Consider the following 26,421-nt stretch of genomic DNA (forward strand, 5'->3'; position numbering starts at 1 on the left):
CCCAGCGAATCCCGGGCACTGTGGAGTGAGATGGTGCTAGGCATGGACCATGTCCCACATGCCACAGAGCAGGGCAGCGACAAACCCAGAGGCATTGCCACACTGGGGGGGGGGGGGGGCAGGCGGCTGGCATCCCTGAGGCCAGAGGAGGACTCCTCCGTGTGGGAGCGGGGTCAGCACAGCCTGGCTACCCTGCCATGGCCAGCGGCAGAACTGGGAGGATCCTTACACTTGCACCCAGATGGAGCTGAGGAGAGATGCATACTTCCTTCTTCCACTTGAGCATCATTCAAAATGATCCTGCGATGCACTCAGACTGCCTGCCCCTAATCCACCCCAGGTCCGCAAACCTTAGACGCGTTTTCACATCGCCTGCAGCGGCCTTTTGTGCTGCTCCAGACCGGAACCCGAGGGGTCCTGAATGCCCGCGGCCGGTGGGTCCCTGCAGATCGCTTTAGGGGACATGAATGGGCTCTGACCCACCGGTGCCTTGTTCTTCTCTCTGCCCGGAGCTGCTCGAGACCTTACCTGCGTGTCTTTTCAAAATCCCAGGGGACCTCTCCTTTCCCTTGTCCTTCGGGTTCCAGGATCTTTGGCGAGCTTTGCTCCCCGCTCAGTCCACCCCACCCCGGTTCCTCCTTCAAGGCAACCGCTGTCACCTCCTCCTCAGCACACACCACTTTTCCCGGCTGACCCCGCGGTCAGGTCAGGGATGGATTCCTCTCCGCAGGGCTTGGCTGGGTCCCTTCCCCTCCCCCGGCTTCACACTCCAAAACTTCATTCGATTTTTTTTTTCTTATTATTTTCAGGAAACGCAGTTGCTCTGACACCGCAGGGCCACTTCCCTGGCGTCCTCCTCCCTTTCCCTGACCGTCCTCCCGCCACCCTCAGTAGATAATTATTATTTATTATTTATCAGCCGCCACACTGCACTCTGCTTCCTACAAGGTATTAACGAAGACACAATCCGTGCGCTGAGCGTACAGCTAAGGAGAGCAGAGGCCTGCATGCAGACATCACAGCCCTGAGCTGAGAGAAAGGGATTTAAGCCTCCGCATCCCCGCCCCCCCTTCCCCTCTCCAGGTCCTCAAGCTGCCCTGGCGAGTGGGGGCGGAGCCTGATGGATGTGGGCGGAGCCTGATGGATGTGGGCGGGGGCTGCTCTCGGAGCTGCAGAACTAGGGGGCTCCCTACCTGACCACACCCCGCCCTCCTACACACACACCACTGCACACCCCTCAGACCTCAGCCGCATTGCCAAAGGCAGTGGAGAGGGTGCGGTGGGAGCGGGGGGCTGAAGCCCATTAGCCTTTACATCTAGATGCGGGGGGGGGGGGGGGATAGAGGAGGGAAATGGGGGTAACAGATATTTCTAAAGAAATTCAAAGCCAGGTGAGGGGAAGGGGAGGGGGGTCGGGAATAAAACCAAAACCTAGAGAGTCACCAGGGCAGGGAAGATTGAAATGCAAAATTCTGGCAGAAAGGGAAAGCCAGCCTGGGGGCCCCTCCCGGGCCTCCAGTCCTCCCACTGGGGTTGTAGGTGGGGGTGTGTGCGGACAGCGAGCACAGAGGCGGAGTTGGCAGGACTGAGAAAGTAAGTGCAGACCACGTGGGAGGCCGGGGAGGGGGTTGCCCGCGCAGACGGGCCGGGCTGGGTGGGCTGGGCAGGTGCTGTCCCCAGAGGCCGTGGGCACTCGGGAGGGTCCGTGCAGACGGGAGGCCGGCGAGGAGAGCGGCGGGGGGCACAGACTAAAGGGGGCGGGGGGCCGGGATCTGCAGGACCAGCGCGCTTCTTCCCAGATTCGGGCGATCCCTGCTCCTTCCCGGGGCTGGAGTGTCAGAGGGAGGGCGGAAGCTGCAAGACCGACCCTTGGACTCCTCCTTCTCAAACTTTTCTGCCGGCTTCCGCAGGTGCGGGGACCGCCGGCGCCCGCCTCGGTCCGGCCCCGCACCCGGGCCAGGGGCGGGCGGCCGGGCCCGAGCTGCCCAGCCACGCGCTGCGCATCCGCGGGCGCGGCCGCCGCGCCGGGAGGGAGCCGCAACAGGGGGAGGCGGACGGGCGGACGGACGGATGGACACACCCGCCTGTACTCGGCCTCGGTCCGGCGCGCGCGGCTGCACCGGGGAGGGGGGATCCCTGGGGCCCGGGGAGCGGCGCCGGGTGCCCGGCCGGGGGCGCTCCGCCTCCCTCACCCGCCACCCCCGCCCACCCGGGCGCCCGCGATTGGCTCCGCCCGCCCCTGGCTGCGCGCCGGAGCCCGCCCCCCTCGCGGCTAAAGCAGACGGTACCCGGAGCGGAGCGAGCCAGAGGGGAGCATGGTCCCCGCGCCGCCGCGGCCGCGCCAGCCCCCGCGCCGCCGCCGCCTTCCCCGCCGCGGACCCCGCCGCAGCTCCGGCAGCTCCGGCCGCGGCCCCGGCCCCGCAGCGCCCGCCTGCAGCCGCCTCCGCGGTCCCCGCGCCTGAGCGCACGCAGCCCCCGCCCGGAGCCCGAGCCCGAGCCCGGAGCCCGGAGCCCGGAGCCAGCCCAGCCCGCGGCCGCCGCGGCTGCGGGTGGAGGGCGGGGGCGATGCTGCCGGAGCCGCCGCCGCCGCCGCCGCCGCCGCCTCGGTGAGAGCCGCGCCGCCGCGCCGCTGACAGCGGAGGACTGACTTCCCTCCCCGGGCATCCTTCCCGGGCTGCCGGGAGGCGGCGGCGGCGGAGGAGGAGAAGGAGAAGGAAAGGGGGAGAAGGCGGAGAGCAGGAACGCGAGGAGGTGGACCTGGATCCGTTCCTCCCGGCCAGGACCCGAGCGGCCCCCGCTCCCCCCGCTGCCCGCCGGCGCCGCGCGCTCTGCATCCGCCCGCCTGCGCCCACCCGCGGCCCCCGGCTCGCCGCGCCCCGGGCCGGGGCCGGAGCCGCGCGGCAGGAGGTAAGAGCCCGGGTCCTGGCGGGCGGTGCGCGGGGCCGGGCCGGGCTCGGGAGCGGGGCCCGGGCGCCCGGCACGCAGGGCTCGGCTCCCGCGGCGGCGGCGGCGGCGGCGGCGGCGCAGGAGCCTCCGGAGTCTGCACTCGCCAGGCTGCGGGAGCCCGTGCGCCTGCGCCACTCCAGAGGGGAAACGGGGGGGAAAAAACTTCCTACCCCCGGGGTGCATGCCCGGGGGGCTGCCCCGAGCCGGGGTCGCGGCGATCGGGGACGCTGGGAGCGTGTGTGACCCCCGGCCCCGGGCAGCCAGCCCCCGGGCTGGGCCCGGCAGAGCGCGCCGCTCTCCAGGCCGCCTCCCCGGAGAGGCCCGGGGCAGGGGCGGCGGGGGGCCCGGAGGAGGCACCGGGGAGGGCTGGACCCCGGGGCGGCCGGGCGCCCTGCCCTGTGCGCAGCCCGGCTGGGTGTTCTGCCCCCTCCCGTCCTCCCCCGCCGTTGGGGGACCCAGTCTCTCTACTCATCCCAAGTAACTTTGGAGGTGGAGGAGCTGGAAACCCACGGGGAGGGGCCCCGCACCGCCCCTGGTGTGACCTCCCCCCTCCCTCAGCACCTAGCGGTGCCGCCGCGTTCGGGGACGCGGACAGGAGAGCTCCCGCGGACGGAGAGGCTGCGTGTCAGGCGGGGAGGGGCTGTTTGTGTGCGGGATGGACCGTGTGGACGCGCACCCCGACTGCGCGGGGGTCCGGGGTGGCCGAGGGAGGGCTCACCTCCGGGTTTACCTCCGGCTTTCCGGGGCCTGGAGCCGGCCGAGGGTTGTCTGCAGTCGATCCCAGCGCCGGTGAGGGCTCCGGGCGGCCCCTACCCCGGCCGGCCCCCAGGGAGGGGTGCGCTCCCCCGGCGCCCGGAGAGCGGAACCGAGTGCCCGGCTAGATCCTGGCTGGATCCGGGGCAGCTTCCCGGGCAGGTTGGGTCTGCGCCGGCGGGGAAGACAGGCGGGGACGCGCCGCCGCCGCGGTCACAGAGGAGGGGATGGGGGTCAAGCCGCGTCTCTCTGGGGTGCCTGGATCCTCTGGCTGAACAGCTGGGGGTCGTTCCTGGGCTCCGGAGCCCAACGCTAGGCACGGTCCATCTGCGGGTCCTCCCGCGGGTCCCCAGCGATGCTGATGGGTGAGGAAGCCCGGCTTCTGCCATCGCCGCTGCTCTGCTCTCTCCCTGCCCCCCGCCCTGCTGGCGCCACGCGCCCGGGGCGCACCGGGGACGCAGGTATTCGGGCAGCGTTAGGCGGGCGCGGGGAGCCGCACCGCGGAGGACGGAGGACGCAGGACGCGGAGCCGCCGCTGCCCGGAAACTTCCACTCGGTCAGCGCGGGGACTGTCAGGCTCCGCCGCCGCTGCGTGCTCAGCCTCCGCCAGTGCAGCTGGGCTCAGGCTGGGATTGCTGCGGCTCTTCGTGCAGTGAGGTCTGCCCTGTTCCCAGCCGCCCTCACCCTGCTTTCAGCCTCTTTGCAGTCATCTCGTCACCACAGAGTGCTTCCCCTGCCCCCTGGTCTGATCCCGAACAGCCCTGGGAGGGCAGAGTCCAGGACTTATTTCGGTTTAGGACCAATGACAGGAGACTTCGCTAGCACACTTCACGCTGGTGTGTTTAAAACATGCATTGGGGTGCGGAGAGCTAACTTTTTCACTCTTTAGGGAGGGTGGTGGGAGAACAGTGCATCCTGGTGCAGGTCAAAGCACATCTGATGACACAGAGGTGACTCCTTTCCTGGCTGGTGGGGACGGGTGGGTCTGAGTAAGTGCCATAACCCAGGCGTTTATACAGGGATGGAGCTGCGAGCCGCTGAGGAATAGACTCTGACCCACACGTTGGTCCAAGCCCACGTCATTTATCCTCCTGTTCTAAGATCAGGGGATTGCTAGCATATGTGCCCTTACCCTCTATATGGTTTAATGGCATCTAGCTTGGTTTATGGGCTGATGCATTTGACATCACTTTTAATAACTTTTCTGCACACGCATCTCATAAGCCACATTTGCCCACATTTCCCTCTGTGCCGCCTCTCCATTTCCAGCACAGTTCGCGGAAATGGATAGGTCTCCCAACTTCCATCTGCAGGCAACAATCCAAACGAAATACCTAGAGTTGCACAGAAAGAAAAATATCCTATGGTAGCCATGGTAACCAATAGATTAAGGGTTATTGGTTTTCATCGGTATGTGATTTGGAATACCAGTATTGTGTCTCTTTAATTATGTTTCTAATGAGTGGTGGTCAGACTTCAAGTCTGGGAGACGGGCGAGACCGAGAATCCCGTTGTGAGAGAGGTTTGTGGCCGCAAAGCCGAGGGGAGCCCGAGAGAATAACGTGCTGGCTGCAGCTCCTGGTACCCAGCGAGCAAGTGGATGGAGCCTTTCTTTATTTCAAGTAGATGAGAATTGAGTTCCTTCCTTTAAGATGAAAAAAAAATAATAATAATAAACGTGTGTTGCTTTTAAGCTCTTACCAAATCAACCTTGGAAGTCCGGCTCCCGTTTTCTAGGAATAAGCATGTTAGACGTGTGGCAGTTGGTGTGGGTTGCGTGTTCCAGTTGTTCCCCGCACCTGTCAGTCTAAGTGAGGCATGTCATTAGCCTATTCAAATCTTGCCGATTTCAATATTCATGTATTTCCATGGTGACTCATTCCATCCTTGTTTACTTAGTCAACCTTATACATCTTTGGCATCAATTTCACTTGTGCCGTCTTTGGTTTTTTGTTTTGTTTTTTTTCTTTTCGTTCACTTATCAATTGATTTGGCTGCAAATCATTCCCATGGAAAGCATTTCCTTTTTTCCCCTTTTGGTTCCCCAAAGTTCACACTCATCCTCATTACACACTGTTTTAAAGGAGTTTTGTAAGAGACCCAAATAGCACCACTGATGCTAATGTAGGTTTTTAGCATCTCGTTGGACATGTATGTGTGCATGCGGGGGTTTTTGTTTCATTTTGTGTTGTGTTGTTTTCTTCCTGCAGGCTTACTAGTACAGTAAGGCTGTCCTGCTTTATGGCCCAGAGACGTCAGTCCAACCTGGCAGAATGGACTAAAAGTCTCTCTTCCTCCTTTCCTTCTTCCCTTCCTTTTTTTCCTACCCCGTAGGACTCAAGGAATTTTGTATGTTTTGCGTTATATCTGGCTCAGACACACTTGAGGACTTTATGGACTGGACCGGGCCTGTCCTCCTAGGTTCTTTTCTCTTCCAGTCGTAGCCAAAGACAGAAGGCTGGGAGCGTCAGAGGATTTCCAAGTGCAGCACCCATTTATCCACCGCATAGAGTGTCCCTGGGATGGGAGTAACCTTGCAAGCTCACTGAACAGGCAGCTTTGCTTAAACCGAGTGATAATTTTTCACCTGCTTTCAAGCTTGCTTCCTAAGGATACAGGCCCATGCTAATCGCACCCTGTCTACTTCAGAAATATCGCGGCAAGCACTAGTACTCTACAGACCATTAGGATCGGGGGAAGTAATGGGAATACTTACGTCCAAAGTCAGATGGAGGAGCGGAATTCTTGCCAAGCTTGTGATTCTGTAATCAGTCAGCTAAGTGCCTCCTTCGGGATGGAAACACCGTGGGTAAGAAAATCCAGCTGCCGGTTTCGATGCAGCCGTGTAGGATGACTAGAGAACACCACCTCTCTTTACAGACAGAAACTTACCCATGGACCCAAGTGTTCAGAAACTGGAAGAGTATTTGAAGCTTGTGTAGAAGATGTCATTTGTAATTCCTTAGGAAATCGGGGGTCATTTCCTAATGTGTGTGTGTGTGTATGTATATATATACATATACACACATACACACACACATATACACATACACATATATACATACATACATATTCACATACATACACATATACACACACATGCACACACACACACACACATATAGATATATATATAGTAACAATCTTTGGAAAGTATTTCAATTAAAGAACGTTTACCACAGAAGTGGTCCTCAGTTTTGGTGAAGAAGAAAACGTTGTGTCAGAATTCTTTGCCTCCTGGTTGGGTCAGAATTACTGAGATCAGGACCATTCTGAAAGCCAGCCGCGGGGCTCTGCCCCTGACAGCTCCACACGTCCTTCCCGGAGTCCCAGGTCAGAAAGGCAGGCTGCACTCCTGCCCAGGAGAGCCCTGGGAACAGGAGGCTGGAAGCTGCAGAGTAAGAGGAGACAAGTTGGTCACTGGAAGCAGCACCCCTGTGATTTGTGAAGGGAGCTGGATTATCTTGGGGCGTTTCCAGCCTTAGGGGGAGAAGGGGGAGATTTCTCATTTCCCGCGGAGGATATCTGCGTGAAATGCAGGTGGGCCTAGCTAGCCAGCAGCAGCCGATGCTGAATGGGAAGCGAGAGCAGAAATGGTCCGGAATGGTCATGATAGGCGCAGGGGTCCTCAAACTTTTTAAAGTGGGGGCCAGATCACGGTCCCTCAGAGAGCTGGAGGGCCGGACTATATGAACTACTAATTCCTACTGTAACACCTCGGCTGCACTCACTGCCCAAAAAACCTGGCGGGCAGGATCAGACTCCTCTGCGGGCCGCATGTGGCCCGCGGGCCGTAGTTTGAAGACCCCTGTAGGGGGTCCGATTTGGGCCAAGATGTCAAACTTTCCAACGTTTAAAGCACATGTGTCAAACACAAGGCCTGCAGGCCAAATCCAGCCCGCCAGGCCTTGCAATGTGGTCCGAACCGCACTGTCATCACTGCACTCCGCTGTCAGTTTATGACATTGTCAGTTTATGACTGTTCAGTAAACCATTCGGCCCGCGATTTAGGCTGGATTTTAGATTTTGGCCCCTTCTCTGATTGAGTTCGACACCTCTAGTTTAAAGGCTGTCATGGGCCCCACACGTGTCAGTTTTTATTATTGTATAGAGTTTTGAAATGTTTAAATCATTGACCTTTTAAAGAATATATACACACATATATGCAAATATATATATATATATATATATATATATATATATATTCCTTCAACTTTATTCCTCCAAATCGTGGTTTAAAAAAAACAAACAAAAAAAAAACAACACTTGGCTGAAACCGGTTCGGCTCAGTGGATAGAGTGTTGGCCTGTGGACTGAAAGGTCCCAGATTGGATTCCGGTCAAGGGCATGTACCTTGGTTGCGGGCACATCCCTAGTGGGGGGTGTGCAGGAGGCAACTGATTGATGTTTCTAACTCTCTATCCCTCTCTCTTCCTCTCTGTAAAAACTCAATAAAATATTTTAAAAATGAAAAAGAAAAAAAGAAAAAAACGCTTGAACATGACATTCACCATGTTGAAGCATACAGCTCAGTGGCATTAACTGACATGGTTGTGCAGTGGCTAGTCGGAACTTTTCATATGGGAACTGAGATTCTCCACCCATTAACCTGCTGCCCACTTCCCCTCCCCAACTCCCTGCCAAGCACCTTTCCTTCTCCCTTTTTCATGCATGAATTCCACCACTGTGGATGCCTCATAGAAGTGGGATCTTACAAGACATGTCTGTGAACCCGGACATGCAATATCTCTTCCAGGTCCTGCTTTCACTTCTTTTGGCTATACATACCCAGAAGTGGGATTGCTGTAGTCTAGCAGATTTTACCCTGACATATTACATTGATCTGTTTAAGAGATCGGGTGACAATGCAGTTAACAGAGCACAGATAAAGAATGCAGTAGATGTGACTGACCCTCGTTCTTCCCTTTTTCCTCGAGAGTCTCTCCAATCTCTCATGCTTTGCTTTAGGGCTCCCTGGGTTGCTGTGGAATTGCTGAGTGGATAAACGCATGGACTTAGTGTCAGAGTTGAAGTCCAGTCTCTGGTGCCTACTAGCCGTGTGACCTTGGAAAAATCCTTGATCTCAGTAAACTTTAGTTCTCTCTTTAAAAAAAAAAAAAATTAATAAATTTTTATTGATTTTAGAGAGGAAGGGACAGGTAGAGAGAGAGAGAATCATCAATGATGAGGGAGAATCATTGATTGGCTGCCTCCTGCACGCCCCACACTAAGGACCGAGCCCGCAACCTGGGCATGTGCCCTTGGCTGGAATCCAGCCCAGGACCCTTCAGTCTGCAGACCGACACTCTATTCACTGAGCCAAACCGACTACTAGGGCTAGTGTCCTCTCTCTCTCTCTCTCTCTCTCTCTCTCTCTCTCTCTCTCTCTCTGAAAATGGAATAATCATGGGCGAGATAACCCTGATAAAGCGTGCATCACAGTGGCTGGCCTGGAGAAGTGTTCTAGAAAGTGCACTAGAAAGGAGAGCTTAGGTAAAGGGGTAGTAATAAAGAGGCAGCAGCAACCCTTAGGATCTGAGAAGCCGTAGACACCCACCCTGTTCAATGTGCTCATGCACGTTTTCGAGGGGTGCCAGAGTGTGTATGTACTGGATTCTGTGAGTCTTGTTATCAGTACTCACTCTGCAACGCAGAACAGATTTGCATCACAATGGCAATAGCTAAAAATATCCTTGAGTGGATTTGATATGTGAACTTTTAATTCCATTTTCCATATCATAATTTTAGAGTTGATGTGGATTTTAGAGGTTAGCTAATCCACCTATTATTCAATCACCAAACCTGTATCAAGCCCCAATAATATCATAATAACAATAATAATAGCTTCCAGTTATTGCTGCCCACTGTATTTTAGTACTTTACATATATTACCTCTAATCCTCATATCGACACTGCGAGGGAGGGATAATCCGCATTTTACAAATGAAGATGAGACTCAGAAAAGTCATCAACTGGCCCAGGGCCACAAATCTCGCCTCGTGGTCCAGCTGAGTTTGAACCCAGGTTGTCAGCTACTAGTCTGTCTGTCTTGTCTTTTCCGTTTGTGTCTGTGTGTGTGTGTTTATGTGCGTTTGTGTGTGTGTATGAGTGTATGTTTATGTGTGTTTGTGTGTGTGTGTGTGTGTCTGTGTCTGTGTGTCTGTGTCTGTGTGTGTATCTGTGTCTGATGCTCCAGACCGGGTCTCAGTGCACTGGCACCACTTCACATCGCCTGTTATGTACCCGGTACTGCCTCGTCTGTGCCAATTAACATTTTAAATAATTCTCTTCGAGGGAAGGTGAGCTGAAATAAGAATATTTACCAGGTCTGACCAACATTCATCATCATTTTGGATTTGCCCACCTGCTCCCATTTACTCTGGTTCCTAGAAGGCTAATGAGAAAAACTTGTAGATGCCTGAGCAGCATCTGTTTCCTTATTGAGCCAGTGTAATAAGTAGCAAATTAAAGACTGGAAACAAAGCAGGGAGGATTAAGGATATATCCAGGGATGACTGAAGACTAATCTGGGCTTGTTCGCTCCTGACTCCCCGGAGCCTAGCACAGTGCCGGGCACAAACCTCGTTAATAAGAACGTCTGCCTGGATCAGCTGATGTCCAGGACGGTATGGGTGATAGACATCGGAGCCTGTGTTTTAGATTCTTCCTTCACTCCGCGGCCATGCACTTATCTGCTCGTGGTTTTCATTGTGTGGAGTTTCAGATGCTACATCTGGCCGTCTATCTGCTAAACATGCTTGTTGGTGAATCCTAACTAATCTAAATGGAATCTTCCAGGGCTTATGACTTGAGACTTTGGAAACTCGTTTTCTTGGAGCTTCTGCATTCCAGGGGTGACTTGAATCTATTTGAGACTTCGAGAATTGACGCAGAGTTCGTCCTTCACAGCATGCCTGCTTGAAAAGGGATGGTCCCACTCAGATTTTCAAATTTGGGGGATTTCACAAAAGCATTGTTTTCAATAAAATGAAGCACCTGGAAATGACATGGCTACCATGAAAACACTGTGTTTTCCAACAACTTCAATCTTGTGTTTATTTTTTAAAATATAGTTTTATTGATTTCAGGGAGGAAGGGAGAGGGAGAAAGAGATAGAAACATCCATGATGAGAGAGAATCATTGATCTGTTACTTCCTGCACACCCCACTCTGGGGATTGAACCAGCAAACCGGGCATGTGCCCTGACCGGGAATCAAACTGTGACCTCCTGGTTCGTAGGTTGACACTCAACCACGGAACTACACAGGCTGGGCACGGGGTATGTTATTTTGTCATTGAATTCACTTCTTTGCTTGAAGTGGGAAAAAAAAATAAGATGACCATGCTCTAATTCTGGATTTTTGAACTAAAGCAAGGGCTACGGGATGTGGGAAGTATAAGCCCCGCCTTGGGAAGCTGGGTCGGTGAGAGAGAGAGAGAGAGAGAGAGAGAGAGAGAGAGAGAGAGAGAGAGAATGTGCACGTGTGTATGTATCTGGGTGCATGTGTGTTGGTGTGTGTGTGTGTGTGTGTGTGTGTTGGTGTGTGTATGCTGGTGTGTGTGTGTGTGTGTGTGTGTGTGTGGCCGATCTGCTCCTGAAGAGCCCGCTGGAAGAGGAGTGCTGTAATCTATTCGGTTCATGCTGTTCCCACCAGCTTTAATCATCACAACTTGAATAATATTCAAACTGTGAAAGGAACATATTTCTTGCTGAAGCCAACGTGTGCCAAGTGGAAGCGCCAGAGCTTCTCAGTCAGGATCTATGGCAACACCTCGAAAAAAAAACCAAAACACCTGGGTTGCTCCACGTGATGTGGGCAAACAGCTTCAGGTTTAAAACTTTCTTCTTTCACCCTGGCCAGGTGGCCCAGTTGGTTGGAGCATCGTCCCATACTCCAAAAGGTTACGGGTTCGATTCCCAGTCAGGGCTCATACCTAGGTTGTAGGTTTGATCCCGGGTCCGGGCATGTATGGAGATAACAGACCCATTTTCTTCCTCACCTCTATCTATCTATCTATCTATCTATCATCTATCTCTATCTCTTTCTCTCTTCCTCCTCCCTGCCTCCCTTTCCCTCTCCCCACTTCTCTCTCTTCTCACCTCTCTCTCTTAAAAAAAATAAATAAATAAATAAAAAATAAAAAAAACAATGAACAGGGCCTCAGGTGAGGTGTGTTGTTTTTATTTTTTTTAATTTCCTCCTTTTCACCCCAGACGAGAAAAATGATTTGCATGGAAACCACGCTTTGTGGAAGTCACTGCCGCTCCTGTGAGCTACAGTTCCTCTCCCCGGGCCCGGGCACCTGACAGGGTCAGCAGGAGAAGCCTGGCGGTGCAGCGCCCCTGGAGGGAGCGGATGTGGGTTGTGTGACCTGGGCGGCACCAGGGACAGGACATACGGGGAAGGGCGTGGGCAGCCGCTAGTAGGAGAGCAGCTTGGGCCACTGCTTTCCTGAGATAAAGACACACAGACCGTCAGGCAGTGGCAGGCCCCGCCCTGGGCTTCTGGATGGCAGTGTCTGCCCGTGCCCAGGCCTCTCCCGCACATCCCGGTGAGGAGGGCATCCCAGGGCCGCCGCCCGGCTCAGGCATCTCCCCCAGAATAGAAAGCTTGTCTCCTGATTCTGCAGGAACTGCAGCGCTGTCCTTGCTGGAGAGGACTCCGGGGGAGGTAGGGGTGGAGGGGGCACTCACTGAGCTGTAAAGTCACCGTCGGAGAGCTGTCACTTCAGCTGTGTTTGTCCCAGGTGTGTCTCCCAGGACTCTGGGCTTCAGGAACCGGTTTTGATATCTGGACTAGACACTCAGGCCAGAGAGAGTCTCTGTGATCGCACGGAAAGGGCCGCTGGGCGTGGGGACCGGTGCAGGGCACGTGAGAGTGACAGCTGGGGGCTGAGCATGGGACAGCATGGAGGGCAAGACTCGGCCCCAGTCCTGCCCACAGTTACAGTTAAAACATATTTACTTGCCACTCAACAGCAAACAGCCTGATTGAAAAATGGGCAGACGCCTTGGTTGAGCCTTTCTCCAAAGAAGATACACCCATAACCAGTAAACACAATAAGAGACGCTCAGCTCCACCCTGGTCATTCGGAAAATGCAGACGGAAACCACGGTGAGCTCCCACTTCACGGCGGCAGGAGACTATTATAAAAACAAGCGGGAAAGAGCGGGCGTTGGTGCTGAAGTGGAGAAATCCGAGTCCTCCTGGGCTGCTGGTGGGAACGTAGCATGGTTCATTCTCTGGGTAGGACAGTGCAAACCCTGTGGAATTCTCTGCTATTGAAGACGGTACAGCCGTCCCTTTAAAAAGCGAACGTATAATTACCATATGATGCAGCAATTCTACTTCTGGGTATGCACCCAAAAGCAGTGATAGCAAGGACTTGAATAGATATTTATACACTCGTCTACATTCGTAGCAACATTATTCGCAACAGCCAAAATGTGGAAGCAACCCAAGTATTCCTGCGGGGATGTGTGGATAAGTAAAAGTTGCCGTATACACACAATGGAACGATATTCAGCCTTAAAAATAAAGGAGATGCTGGCTCTGGCCAGGGTGGCTCAGTTAGTTTGGAGTGTTGTCCCGTACACCACACGTTTTTGGGTTCAATTCCCCGTCAGGGCACATGCCCCGGATTGCAGATCCCCAGCATACGGGAGGCAGTTGATCCATGTTTCTCTCTGAGGTTGATGTTTCTCTATCTCCCTCTCCATTATTCTCTTTCTAAAAATTGATAAGGGCATTTCCTCGGGTGAAGATTTAAAAATAATAATAAAGAATAAAAAGAGAGGAAATTCTGAAACATGCTACAACATGCATGTACATTGAGGACATTACGCTAAGTGGAATAAGCCAGTCACAAAAGAGCAATACTGTAGGGGACCACACATATGAGGTACCTGGAGTCGTCGATTTCATAAAGACAGAGTAGAACGGTGCCTGCAGGGGCTGGGGGAGGGAGGGTGGGAGTAGTGGTTCAGTGGGTACGCAGTTTCAGGTGGGGGAGACGGGAAGGTTCTGGAGATGGACGGACTGTGGTGGTAACCATTGTACAACAATTCGAGCTGTACACGTCCATGGTTAAAATGATGTTACATATTTTTGCCACTTTAAAAAAATAGACTTTAAATATATTCCAAACCAGTTCTCCTCATTCTTGAAGCAATTTGCTTTGGGTGTGTGTGGGGCGGAGCGGGGGGGGGGCGGGGGGGGGGGTGGGGGTGGGGGGAGGCGGGGGGGGCGGGGGGGGCGGGGGGGGCGGCAGGAGGCGGGAAGGGCATGCAGAGACGGCGTTACTTGAACAGTTCCATACTTACTGAGCACTTGCTGTGGATCTAGCCCTTCGCTGGACATGATTTGTTTTGTTTGAGGTATCATCATGGTGGCAGTACAATAAAACCTCCAGTGTTCGGCTCACTGAGTTGTGGTCATGGTACACACCTGTGTAGCCATCATCCAAAGCAAAATACAAAACATTTCCATCCCCCCAAAAAGTTTCCTGTGACCTCCCCAATCAGTGCCTTTCTCCCCGGCTGCTTTCGGATGTCAATCACCACAGGTTAGCTCTGCCTGCTGTTGGCTGCCATGTACACAGACGCCGGCAGTGTGTGTCCTTCTGTGCCCTGCATCCATGCCGACACGTGTCCCTGTGGTCCCCTCTCTACTGCGAGGCAGCATTCCGTGGCGGGTTCCACACTCTGTCCATCCTCCCCTGGACGGACGCTGACCTCCGCCCTTTTGTGTATATTCCTTTGATGGCCTTCCTCTGAGGGCCCCGTGCTGGGCACGGCCACAGCTTGGGCAAGTGGGGCTCTCAGAAGGGGGGATGCCACCTGAGACTCGCGGGCAGGGCCAGGGCTGGGCCAGGAGCTCCGGCGTGGGAAGAGAGGCGGGAGCGAGGGGCCTGGGGGCTGCTTCGGCTGCTCCGGGTAGGACAGTGCAAACCCTGTGGAATTCTCTGTGTGTGTGCTGTTATTGCCAAACTGGAGTGGGGATGATTTCCTAACATGTGCAACTAGATAAGCGATCCCTGCACCGGGTGTGAAACAACGGAGCATCCAAATCAGAGCCACAGAAAGACGGCGTTTGCTCCGTTTTTATTGGCATCAGACACCAGCCTTTCCAGGGCACTAACCCGCATGCTCATCATAAGTTCCCCCTCCCCCCGCAATCCTCTTTCTTCCCCTCGTCCCCCCTCCCGACCCCCCCCCCAGCCTCCCTGGGTTCCTGTCTCCCCTCTGCCCAGCTAGGAACCCCACCATCTGGGAAAGCCGTCGTGGAGTGGCGTGTGGGCGCTGGGGTGGGGTTGGCGGGAGAGGTGACGTGGAACCCTCCCTGGGAACCGTCAGGAAAGGTGCCACCGGCTTCTGTGGAGGCTGAGGACGAAATTCCTAAAGTGACAATTCACCCTGAGTTTGGTTATCTGAGAGGATCTCGGAAACTTGGTTAACAAAAAGGCATCAGGGATGTATTTACTAGGATGTCAAGAAAGTAAAAACAAAAAGAAAAAGAACATAGAAAAAAACGAAAATCATGCCACAGTGTTAGCCGTAGTCATCTTGCAACTTGTAGATTCTCCAGATTTTTTAAAAAACAATCAGCATATTTTTCATGCTGGGATACAAAAACTTGTTTCCCGAGGGAAACGGCACCGCAATAATAAGGTTAATTTCTGCCACCGGCAATAAGGGTTTGTGTGTGTGCCCACACAGATCCGATGCAAACATGAGGACTGACCATAATGTGGAAGAGATGTTCACACCGCCGGCTTGTAGAGGGAGGAAAGAGCCACAGCGTCCCAGATCACTGTGCATCCAGGACCCCTCACCGAGCATCGCAGACTCACCTTCAAGGACCGTTCTCTCGGGCTCTCTTTTCTCCAGGGGCTCCTTCCTGCAGGCTCCCTCCCGACATTGGGGGGTGGAGGGCGGCTTTCTGCTTAAAGGTAGCGACACTGAAGCAGGCATCCATCCCTGAAGCCTGTCTCCTTGAAGGCAGTGGCAGCTTTTCAAATATCTGTGCCCCCAAGTGGTCGCTTGTACCTGTAAATTACAGCCAGCGGGAAGGCTGCCACCGAGCGGGTCCTGGGAAACAGGACACATACACACCCAGAATTTACGATGACGATGATGACCACCATCCATGGCCCAGCGGAGTGAGAAAGGGAGGAAGGAACTCCAATTGCTGTGTGTGTGTGTGTGTGTGTGTGTGTGTGTGTGAGAGAGAGAGAGAGTGTGTGTGTGTGTGTGTGTGTGTGTGTGTAAAAGACAGAAGAATTGTCTCAGTTTGCCTCCCCCAGAGAGATGTGTGTGTGCTTCCATTTGCAAAAGGGCCTGGACTGGAGGGGTGTGGGTGGGGGTGAGCAGAGCCCTCCCAGATTCCGGGGACCGGCCTCTGTGTCTCTGGAGCGCTCCCCCTGCCTGCGCCAGCTTCTCTGCAGAAGCAGGTCTCCAGAAGGCTCCTCGGTGGCCGGGGAGAGGCTGTCCCAGGAGAGAGGGCCCTGCCTCCATAGAAGGCTTTGCCTCTGATAGAGACGTAGAAGGAGGAAGCCACCTTCGGTCCCCCGGCCACTGTGCAATGCATTTCGCTTCTTGTGAAACGCTGGTGATGGCAAGCTCATCGCAGGTAATTTTATTGTTTTCCGTTGCTGCCTGCCAATCCCAGGTGATGGTTTCCTGCAAGCAGGAACGGGGCCGGTTCTGGAGATGATTTAAAAAAAAAAAAAAAATGACCCATCATTAGCACCTCGCACAGCAGCTGGGCGAGGAGAGTAATTGTCTTAGACGAAGCTGTGGAAGAGGAGGTGGACTTGCTTGCTACGCGAGACACACAGCAGCGAACGAAGTGCCGTTTCATGGCCTTCTAGAAAAACGCACTTTCGCTTTAACAAAGAGAGGATGGCTGCATTTATTTTCCCCTTCGAATCTTTACATCCAATGAATTCTCTCGAATAACCACATTTTCAGACGTCTCTGGCTCTACAGAGGTGGTCCACCGTCACGCCCACCAGAGGGCATTTTCTCATCAACTTCGGGAAAAGCGGTTTGTTTTCCAAGGAGAGGCGGGGAGGCCTGCAGGACGGAGCGTGAGCAGAGAAGCAGGGGCTGGAGCGCTGTGAGCAGCCGAACGCTGCCACTTAGTGAAGTCCTGCCTCCATGAGCCAGGGTGGCGGCCAGACACTCCTTCACCGCGTCTCCTCTGCTTGTAACGTCTTCTTCCCAGAATGACTGGGCACCAGAGGAGACCTTTTCAGGCGTTTATTTTCCCACATACAAGATGCCATGTGCTCGCAGGTAGCTAGTATGTAGCGTATGTGGCTGCAGTTCCCGTGCGGGTGTTACCCGTCATGATGTCAGTACTGAATGTGACTTGCTAACGTTTTAAGACTTGATGTGGAAAAGAAAACAGCTAAATACTGGAGTGGAATCTAGATAATTGGGCCAAGGAAAGAGGTGGCTATTTTGGATTGAGTAGTTAGGAATATTTCTCTGAAGGGTAACTAAGAGTCTACTGTGCTTTTTTTTTTTTATGTTTATTGATTTTAGAAAGAGAGGGAGGGAGAGGGAAAGATAGAAACATCTATGATGAAAGGAAATCATTGATTGGCTGCCTCCTGCACACCCCTTACTGGGGATCGAACTCACAACCCCAGCATGTGTCCGAAGAGGGAATTGAACCAGTGACCTCTTAGTTCATGGGTCAACACTCAACCACTGAGCCACACCAGCCAGGCCAAAGAGTCTACGTTTATTTCAGGGCTGGGGAACCTTTTCTCTGCCAAGGGCCATTTAGGTATTTATAACATCATTCGAGGGGCATACAGAATTACCAGCTTAAAAATTAGCCTGCTGTATTTGGTCAAGCATGTGATTGACTCACCCCTAATGCCTTGGCAGGGCCAGACCAAATGATTCTGTGGGCCTTACATGGCCCTCAGGCCAGATGTTCCCGATTTATTTCACCGGCACTGATACTATTTGGATTACAAATGTAATAAAAATCTTTAGACTCCCTTCTTTAAAAAAAAAGATAAAACAGTTGCAATGTTTATTACCATGAAACATGATGAAAATGGGGGCAGCAACATGGAGTTGCCCATGATTCATTTGTTAAATTACATTTAATAATTGCCACCTACTTTTGACCCCATCATAAAAATAAAAAAAAGAATATTTTAACACCAAAGAGTACAAAGGATGTAAGTGCGGAATATAGGACCGTTGAATAAATGTAGTGTCTTGAGAAATTCCTACATACTCCTGCGTTTTCTCATTTTCCATGAACTTTGAGAATTTCAGCCCTGGCTTCTCCTGCTCGTGATAATTGTCCACCTTCCGTGAGGACCAAGCTACAGAAGGCACAGTAATGGGGCTCTGCTGGCGCCAGTTCCCCAAGCCTGCCCAGCTCACAGCCTGACATACAAGACACACAGCAGAAGGCAGCATACCCCTGACCATGGGGGTCCAGGATACTTGCCAGAGAGTCCAGCCCAAAGCTACGAAGGCCTTAGCGATCCATGCGACATTTTCTGAAGCCACGAGTCAAAGCTCTACTTTGAGGACATGTTTTGGAGGATCAAAGCAGTAGGGGTCAGGCAAATCAAGGAGGGCTTCATGGAGGAGGCCTGCCTTCAGCGTGGCCTTGAAGGATAGGTGGGCATAAAAGAAGAGGATCATGGATTATAAGGGGCAACATGTTCATTTCTTTCTTAGGTTAATGTGGAACATTTTTTTTAAGAAATAATAAAAGCAATACCCATCCATTGTGTAATATTTTCAGGCATAAGGATGTAATGATCTCTAAAAACCTGTTCTGCAGGTGTGGCTATTAACAGGTCATCGTCTTTTCTTCTCGGTTTTTGTTTTGTGTTTTTGCAACAGCGGGGCCATGTTGCAAATGAAATGTTGAGGCTTGGGCTCTTAACTTTGGAACACTATCCCATGTCATTAAAAATGATTCTTATGCCCCAGTCCATCATGCCTGCCATCTGGTTTATCCGCCATTCCCATCAGGTGGCCTTTTTTTTCCTACGAGAACATTCTGGCAGGTATCCTTATTATTTTGGTTCATAATCTTGGTGTCAGACAGATCTGACAAGTCTCAGCTCTGAGGGTAGCATCAGGCTGTGCATTATCCATCCAGCCTATCATGTCACGTGGACAGAATAGCGCCAGCCAACAGGGGCTTGTGAGTTACATGAGAGAACGTTTTGGATAGAGTTCTAGAAATAGAGTTACCAAGGTTCGATATTTTAAAAATTATATATCTTTCCAGCTATAAGAGTAATGTTTTTTTTATAGAAATTTTTAACAAAAAGGAAAATCCTGCCTAATCTCTTCACTAGAGGATTAAAAACAATTAACCTTTTAGAATCTATTATTTTGTCACTTTTAGCAGAATTGGGATCATACTATTTCTCTCTCTCTCTCTCTCATATATATATTATATATATATATATATATATATATATATATATATATATATATACACACACAGTGGTGCCTCACACAACGAACTTAATTCGTTCCAGGAGCAAGTTTGTTATGCGAAAAGTTCGTTATGTGAAACGCGTTTTCCCATAACAATACATGTTAAAAAAAATAATTCGTTCTGTAGCATAAAATATGCTAAGATGACAAAAAAGATAAATTTTTTGTTATTATTTTTATTTAGATACATCTAAAAACATAATTTTTTTAGAAGCCATGATATTAAAAAAATATTGAGTTTAACTTAAAAGGACGACTGCCGTGATATGTGCGTGATTTAATTCGTAATGAAGAACGATTGCCACCGCGATACGTGCTTAAGTTAAGCGCAGTGACTAACGACTGCCTGCAGTGCCTGCGCGGAAGGATGCAATACATCGGCAGCGATCGTGGAAGCTCGGGCGAAGCGGTCGTGGAAGCTCGGGCGACTTCGTTGTGTGAAACGAAGTTCGTTGTATGAATCATGAAATGAAGTTCGTTGTGTGCAGCGTTCGCTGTGCGAGGCGTTCTTTATGCGAGGCACCACTGTATATATAATATATATATATATAATATATATATAATCTTATCTCCTGCTTTTCCCCCTCTTAACCTTGTGTTGATTTTCCGTTGTCATTATGCAATGGGAGACGTGATCTTAAAAGGCTCTATTTCACTCTCTTCTGCTGTATGAATGCGCCGTTTCCTTTAACCACCTTCCTATTGTTGGCTGTTTAGATAATTCAGTGATTTGCTAATACCAATGGCATCACAATCAGATATTGTTGAACATCAATATCTGCAGACATTTTGGATTATTTCCGCAGGATTCATCCCTAGAGCCGGGGACTCCCGAATCAGGCAGGAGCATCCTGCAAACATTGATCTCTATCGACACATGGCCCCGGACAGCCTGTGCTGTTCGCTCCCCCATCAATAGCCCATGCACCCCCACACCACTGCGCCCTCACCTGTTAGAATCTGTGTAAATACCGTAGTCGGTGGCACAGATGAGTAATGGCAGCTTGCGGTCTCAATTGCGCCCCCCACCCCCACCCCCCCACCCCCGTGATTACCGGTGGGCCAGGGCATTTGTGTCTGTGTTTATTGACATTCCTGTTCTTTGCCTGTTCTTCTATTTATAGTCATCTTTTTTTTCTTATTGATCTGTGAGCGCTCTTTATGCATAGGAAGATGGTAACCTTTTGGTGTCATGTGTAGACATATTTTTCCCCGTTTGTCATTTGTCTTTTAAATTCATTTGTGGCTCCTTGGTTATACGGAGGCCTCTCATTTGCTATTTATCAGCCGTTTCCACGTTGCTGTTTCCTCTTGTTTTCAGTCTCAGAAAATCCTCTCCTGTCTTGGCTTTCAATATCTGTTCATTTGCCTTCTCTTCTACCTGTTTGAAGGTTTCATTTTAAAAATCCAACTTTTTATCCAGTCCTCAGTTATCTCATTTCATAATAAGATGGGAGATAGGAATTTAATTATTTCCTAATAGTGAGTGATTCTCCCGGTTCTGTTAACTGAGTGATCTTTCTTTCCTCCTGATTCGAAAGATAACTTCTCGCATATGCTGAATTCTCCTATCAGCGAAGGCGTGTTTCTCTCTGACCCAAGGCTAACCCACATGAATATAGTATTATTATGTTTTAAAATCCGATGCCATAGATCATCTTCATTATTATTATTTTCCACAATATGTTAGCAGCTATCTCTGACATATCTAATAGAACAGATGAACTTTAGAGTCTTTGGCCAAGCTAAAAAAAATCTTTTGTTGACTTTTTTTTACATGGTATTCATATGAATTAGATGGTATTTATAAATTGATGTACAAAGAATTGATATCCTGACCATAAGATGGAATCTCCTCATTTAGGAACATGCTATTCTCTCTCTCTCTTTCTCTTTCTCTCTCTCTCTCTTTCTGTTTACTTAAGTTTACTTTCATATCCCTCTGTAAACATTTGTGGGTTGTTGTTTTTTTTCATATGAGCTTTGCACTGCTCTTAGAAACTTCATTCCCAGCTGCTACATATACTCTTTCTGTCCAATTTTACTTTCTGATGATTTATTGCTAACATATTAAAAAGCTCTTAATTTCCTATGTATTTATTTTGTACCTTGCAAGGTTATGGCACTTCCTTATGAATAGAATTATTCCTAGGCTTTTAAAACCTGCTGGGTCATTTTGCCAAACGGGTATAAGTAACACCGATAGTGTCTGGGCAGAGCCTCTATTATCACTTTTAAGAATCTTCGTTAATTTGGGAGGAAGTAGCATCTCGTTGTATCTTATACACCATTTCAGTGGTGTTTCTGATGCTGTGCCCGAGACCTGCTAAGTAGAGAGTGTTTGGGGCGGTCAGTCCCAGGGTGCAGTCCCAGTGAGCAGGCCTCACCAGAAGCCGTGGCGGTGGCTGTGGTGGCCCTCCTGTCCTGGAGGCTGCCCTTCTGAAGCAGGAATTTGGGGTCCACAGCCCTGTCTTTTGGGGGGTGGGAGGGGCTGCTCCTAAAGAAAATGGTAGGAGCTGCAGCTCTAGACACACGTCCCAGCCTGTGGGGTCGAGCCTGCAGTGGTTGACGTCAGTTCAATGTCACCCAGATGTGCACTCACAGCCACACACTCCTGGGTGTGAGGAAACAACCAGAAGAAACACTCGCCCCGTCGTCGAGCCCTAAGGGACACTGGGATGTCCATTCAGCGCACAAAGACGCCGCTGGAAAGTGAGTGAGGAGAAGAAGAGGGGGCCCGGCAGGAACGTGGCTGTGACATCCAGGCACTTTGTCCTCTGCAGCGCCACCCAGCTGGCCTCCCTCTGTCAGCTTCCCCAGGCCCAGGCCTTCGCCTCATCGCCTCATCGGTAGGAGAAACCTCTAGGAAGGGTTTCTCCCACCCCGATGCTCCCCAGCATGCGGCTGGCTGGGGGTGGGCGCGGGATCTCCCTCTCCCTGCACAGAAGGCTCGCGAACGGGCAGGATGTGCGCCGCCTCCTGCAGACAACGCCCCGTCTCCTCCCTGCGTCTCTGCCAGCTGGGACGGTGCTTTTCTCCCGCTGGAAATCTTCCTCCAAAGAGCATGTTGCCATCAGCAAGTCCTCTGCGTTGCAACTGTCTCCTCCGAAGCCAGACTGTAAGGCGAGGCCTCCTCCCTCAAGGGAACCCTAACCCCGTGGTCGGCAAACTGCGGCTCTCGAGCCACATGCCGCTCTTTGGCCCCTTGAGTGTGGCTCTTCCACAAAATACCACGGCCTGGGCGAGTCTTATTTTAAAGAAGCAGTGTTAGAAGAAGTTTAAAAAATTTAAAAATGTGGCTCTCCAAAGAAATTCCAATCGTTGTACTGTTGATACGTGGCTCTGTGGACGAATGAGTTTGCCGACCACTGCCCTAACCGGTTATCCAGGGTTCAACAAATGCCAGCGCCTTCCGCATGCCCTGCAGTGCGCTCGGAGCGGGAACTCATGGGAGCCAAGAAGCGCCTGGTCCTCTCCCTCGGGGAGCTGACAATCCAGGGGAGCAGACGGGTGCTCCTCAAAGTCCAGGCAGAAGGCACACTGCGCTGCTGTTCTGGGGAGGCTGGCCGCTGCTTGGGCTGCAGGAGGGTGACTGGCCTGAGATGCAAGGGAAGGGTTGACCTCAGGACCAAAAGAGAGGGCATGTGTGCTGAGGACAGAGGGGACAGGTGCACTGTGGCCCTCATAGGAGAGAGGATGGCGGTTCAAGGAGAGGTGGCCAGGGAGGCCGGAGCTGGGGAAGCAGGGGCGTGTGGTCAGGAGGAGACCGGAGGACTAGGCAGGGAGAGGCCATTCTGGGTCTTGCCGGTCACAGATAGAACCTCTGTCCGCATCACCAGAGCACTGGCTGGCGTTGGCGGTTTTCAGGCAAGGAGACTGTGTTCTGGGGGAGATGGTGCTGGCTGCTAGGAGGGACCCCGCTGAAGAATGCTAAGGAGGAAGGTGGGGCTCAGGCAGAGAGTATGGGTGGAGTCCAGGCGGGAGCTGATGGCTGCAGATGGGCAGGTGATGGTGCCGGTGAGAGAAGTAGGAGCGGGAGGCACGTGAAGGGTGGAGTTGGAGGCCTCGGGGGTGGGTCGGACGTGGAGCGGTCGAGAAGGGGGATTCTCCAGGGCGGTCCCTAGATTTCTGGTCTGAGGAACTGGGTGACAAGGGCTGTTACTGGCAGTGCCGGGAGCACGGGGCAGTGGCAGGTGTGGTGGGGAAGGTTGAGGTTCGTTCAGGACCAGGTGTGGGGCTCCTGAGACTTGGCAGTGGTTGGTGACAGGTAGGCAGTTAGGGGTGCGGGTCTGGCTCTCGCTCAGAGGAGAGATCAGGGCCAGACATGAACATTTTGGAAGGTTCATCCCAGTGAGACTCAGGGAGGGTTTTAGAGGTAGGGATCAGGGCCAGGGACAGGCTGGGAAGCCAGCCGGCAGCCACAGTCCCTCAGGGCCCTCCTGCTGCTCTTGCTGCCACTGTGTCTGGCCTCCAGGGGCTGCCCTGCCGGGTGTGGAGATTTCCTGCGGACCCTCCCCGGGTCCTGGCTGGGTCCACACTGGAGGTAAGAAAAGGGGCACACACGCAGAGAAACCACGCGTCCCCACAGTTCACCCTGTAAGCACTTGCTTGTCTCCGCGCTCCTCGGTCCCACCGTCAGGGTGCGTCTCTGAGTCACGAGACTGAACCGGGGTCTCTCCTGCCCCCTCCCTCCTCCATCCCGAGCTCCCCTTCCTCCTGGTCCCTCCTTGCTGAACGATGAGCAGAGAAGACATTCACTCTGCTTCCCGTGGAGATCACGTACAGACTCACATTTAATCCGTGCTTACTAACCTCTGCTGTGTCCAGGCTGCGCTGCGCGGGTGAAACTGGGGAGGGAGGCCTGGTCAGACCCTCCTCTGGCACCCCTGGTTGAGCGGAGGAGACGAGATGAGAGAGATGGGATGATGAGGTTGAAGTGACAGATGCTAAAGTAGAAGGCGGTCCAGAATCTCAGAGGAGGCCAGGCGAGGGAGGGATGTGCTGGGGAAAGTCAGGGAAGGGCGAGGGCCAGTGGAATACAGGATCTGTAGCCAGGATACGGGCAGGCGCAGGGCAGAGCATTTGGGGGAGGAGAAAGATAGGTAAGAGGAATTGTTTGGGGACTGTGAGATGGTTGCCATGACTCAGAGGTAAATTATATGTGTTGAAAGGGGGGTGTGTGTGTGTGTGTGCGTGTGTGTGTAAGAGAGATCAGGGTGGACAGGCCTGGGGATGGGCGATGCAGGAGGTGGGTGTGATGGCCGAGCTGCCGGGACGGGCCGCATCCGGACAGCGCAGGGCCCTGGAAGGAGAGTGAGGCCGGCGATTCGCCTTCGCCGTGTGTGCCGGAGAGCTTTCTCAGCCTCTTCCACTCCCGCTGCCAGGAGATGAGCCGAGACAAAAATATCCTCATCCTCCTTGCCTTGGGAGATGCAGGCCGGGGCTGGAATCTCACCAGACCCTGCGGGCTCTGCTGCCCGCTGCCCAGATGTGCAGGCGGCAGCTCCCAGCACCGGGGGTTTGTGCCGAGGGTCTCCCCGGGCTCCTGGGGGCAGGACCGAGCGAGTTAAAATCCCCCCTGAGTCACTCGGGCCCTGGGCACGAGCCAATCTAACAAGCACCTCCTGGACGCGGTGACGTTTACGATGTTTTCCGACTCCTGTTGTCGTGGCAGTGACCTTTCGTTCCCCGTGGGCGTGTCCTCCTCAGGAGCTGTCACAGGACTCTGGCCTAAGGCAGCTGGGCTGGGCCTCCTCCAGCTGCTGTGGACACATCGCAGGCCGAGCGCTGGCTGCCGGGTGTGGAGGAGCCAGCCTGCACCTGGATCTGCTCAGGGGCTGGCCATCGCTGAAGAATTTCAGAGAAGGGACGTTAACACGCCCAGGCCCTTGCCCTGAGTCCAGGTCCCAGGCGGTGCTTACGATCCCTGGCCCAGGCTCTCCTCAACCTGCTCTTGATTGAATGCTCCGCCCCGTTAGTTGGAGGCACGGGTGGGTGGGTGGGTGGGTGGGTGGGTGGGTGGGTGGAAGGGTGGGTGGGGAAGGGGGCAGAGGAAAGGGATGGGGAGACAAGAAGCATGCTGGAGATGAGGCAGACGGGGTGGCATCGCCAGCCTGTGGAGGGCAATGCCCAAGCAGATGTCAACAGTGCCGCCGAGACAGCCTCCCCACAAGGCTGGGAAGAGGTCGCAGGACCTAACCGTCGCCGTTTGCAGGGAAAGGGGGACCGTGACCCCTGGATCTTGGGTGGGTGCTGGGACAACCAGAGAGAGTGGCCCGGAAGCATCTTGGAAGGTCTTCTGAGCTCCTGGCCAAAGCGTGTCAGCGGTTCTTTCAGGAGAGAACCATCCTCCATTGGTAGGGGGAGAAGGTGGTGTGTGCCACACTCGGACCACGGTGTGAGCACCTGCCCAGGTCCCCTGCTCGGTCAAAGGCAGCGCTGTAGGTCTCCTCTGCCAGGTGATGCTGAAGATGACTTCTCTGCTTCTCAAGACGCTCATGGCTCCAGTGCCCTTTCACAGACGGGGGAGTGGCGGGCGTGGGGCTGTCGGGGAGATGGCTGTGGGGCCGGTTCGGCCTCCTTCTGCCCTGCTCCGACTGTTTGTTTCCACGCCGCCACGAACGCTGTGAACCGCCGCTTGTCACTTTGCCAAATTCCCCTGCACTTACTTCAGCGTGATTCACGCACCGGATGGTTTTGACATTTGAAGATTACTTGGTTCTTTGGGCAATTTTCTTCTTTGCCGTCAAGAAAGCGCCTGCAGTTCTCGGTTTTGTTTTGGGGGAAGGTGAGGCCCGGGAAGTAGATAATGAACTCCCTGGACCACGGGATGCTGGGCCTGGGGATCTTGCGGGGCGTCCCTGACCTGTAAGGCTTTTGCTCCTAGAAGGATGGAGGCAGCTCCTCGGCTGGATCATCCGCCTTCAGAGTCACCATCACACAGGCTCCGAGGTGGTCCTCCGTGGCCGCCTCTGTGTAGGAGTCAGCCATGGGACCAGCCCAGGTGCCCTCCCAATGCCCACATGCTTTGTGATCCTTCTCCTCTGTGGGAAAGGGCCAGTCCCTTCAGACCCAGGGACCTGATTTGTCCCCATAGTGTTCTTCCCACTCCACTGAGCCAGGACCTCCGTCACCAGGGAGAGCTTCGTTAGGAGTCCATGTCCTTATCCACTCACTTATTAAGCTCCACCTCCTTCTCCCACTCCCCCAGCCACCCAGCACCCCT

General features: G+C 53.2%; 1 protein-coding gene across 2 annotated transcripts in view; it reads left to right on the forward strand.

The window, feature by feature from the left end:
• Positions 1 to 2,610: 2,610 nt before the first annotated feature.
• Positions 2,611 to 26,421, forward strand: part of KLHL29 (kelch like family member 29) — a 235,018-nt gene continuing 211,207 nt past the window's right edge. Inside the window, exon 1 of one of the 2 annotated variants that reach the window (XM_084900535.1) lies at positions 2,611 to 2,907. The gene's annotated coding sequence lies outside the window, so the exon portion shown is untranslated. The remainder of the gene's footprint in view (positions 2,908 to 26,421) is intronic. The other variant, XM_084900534.1, reaches the window with a different exon arrangement.

The sequence above is a fragment of the Pipistrellus hanaki genome (genome assembly GCF_964339955.1).
Source record: "Pipistrellus hanaki genome assembly, chromosome: 12".
Classification (NCBI taxonomy): Eukaryota; Metazoa; Chordata; class Mammalia; order Chiroptera; family Vespertilionidae; genus Pipistrellus; species Pipistrellus hanaki.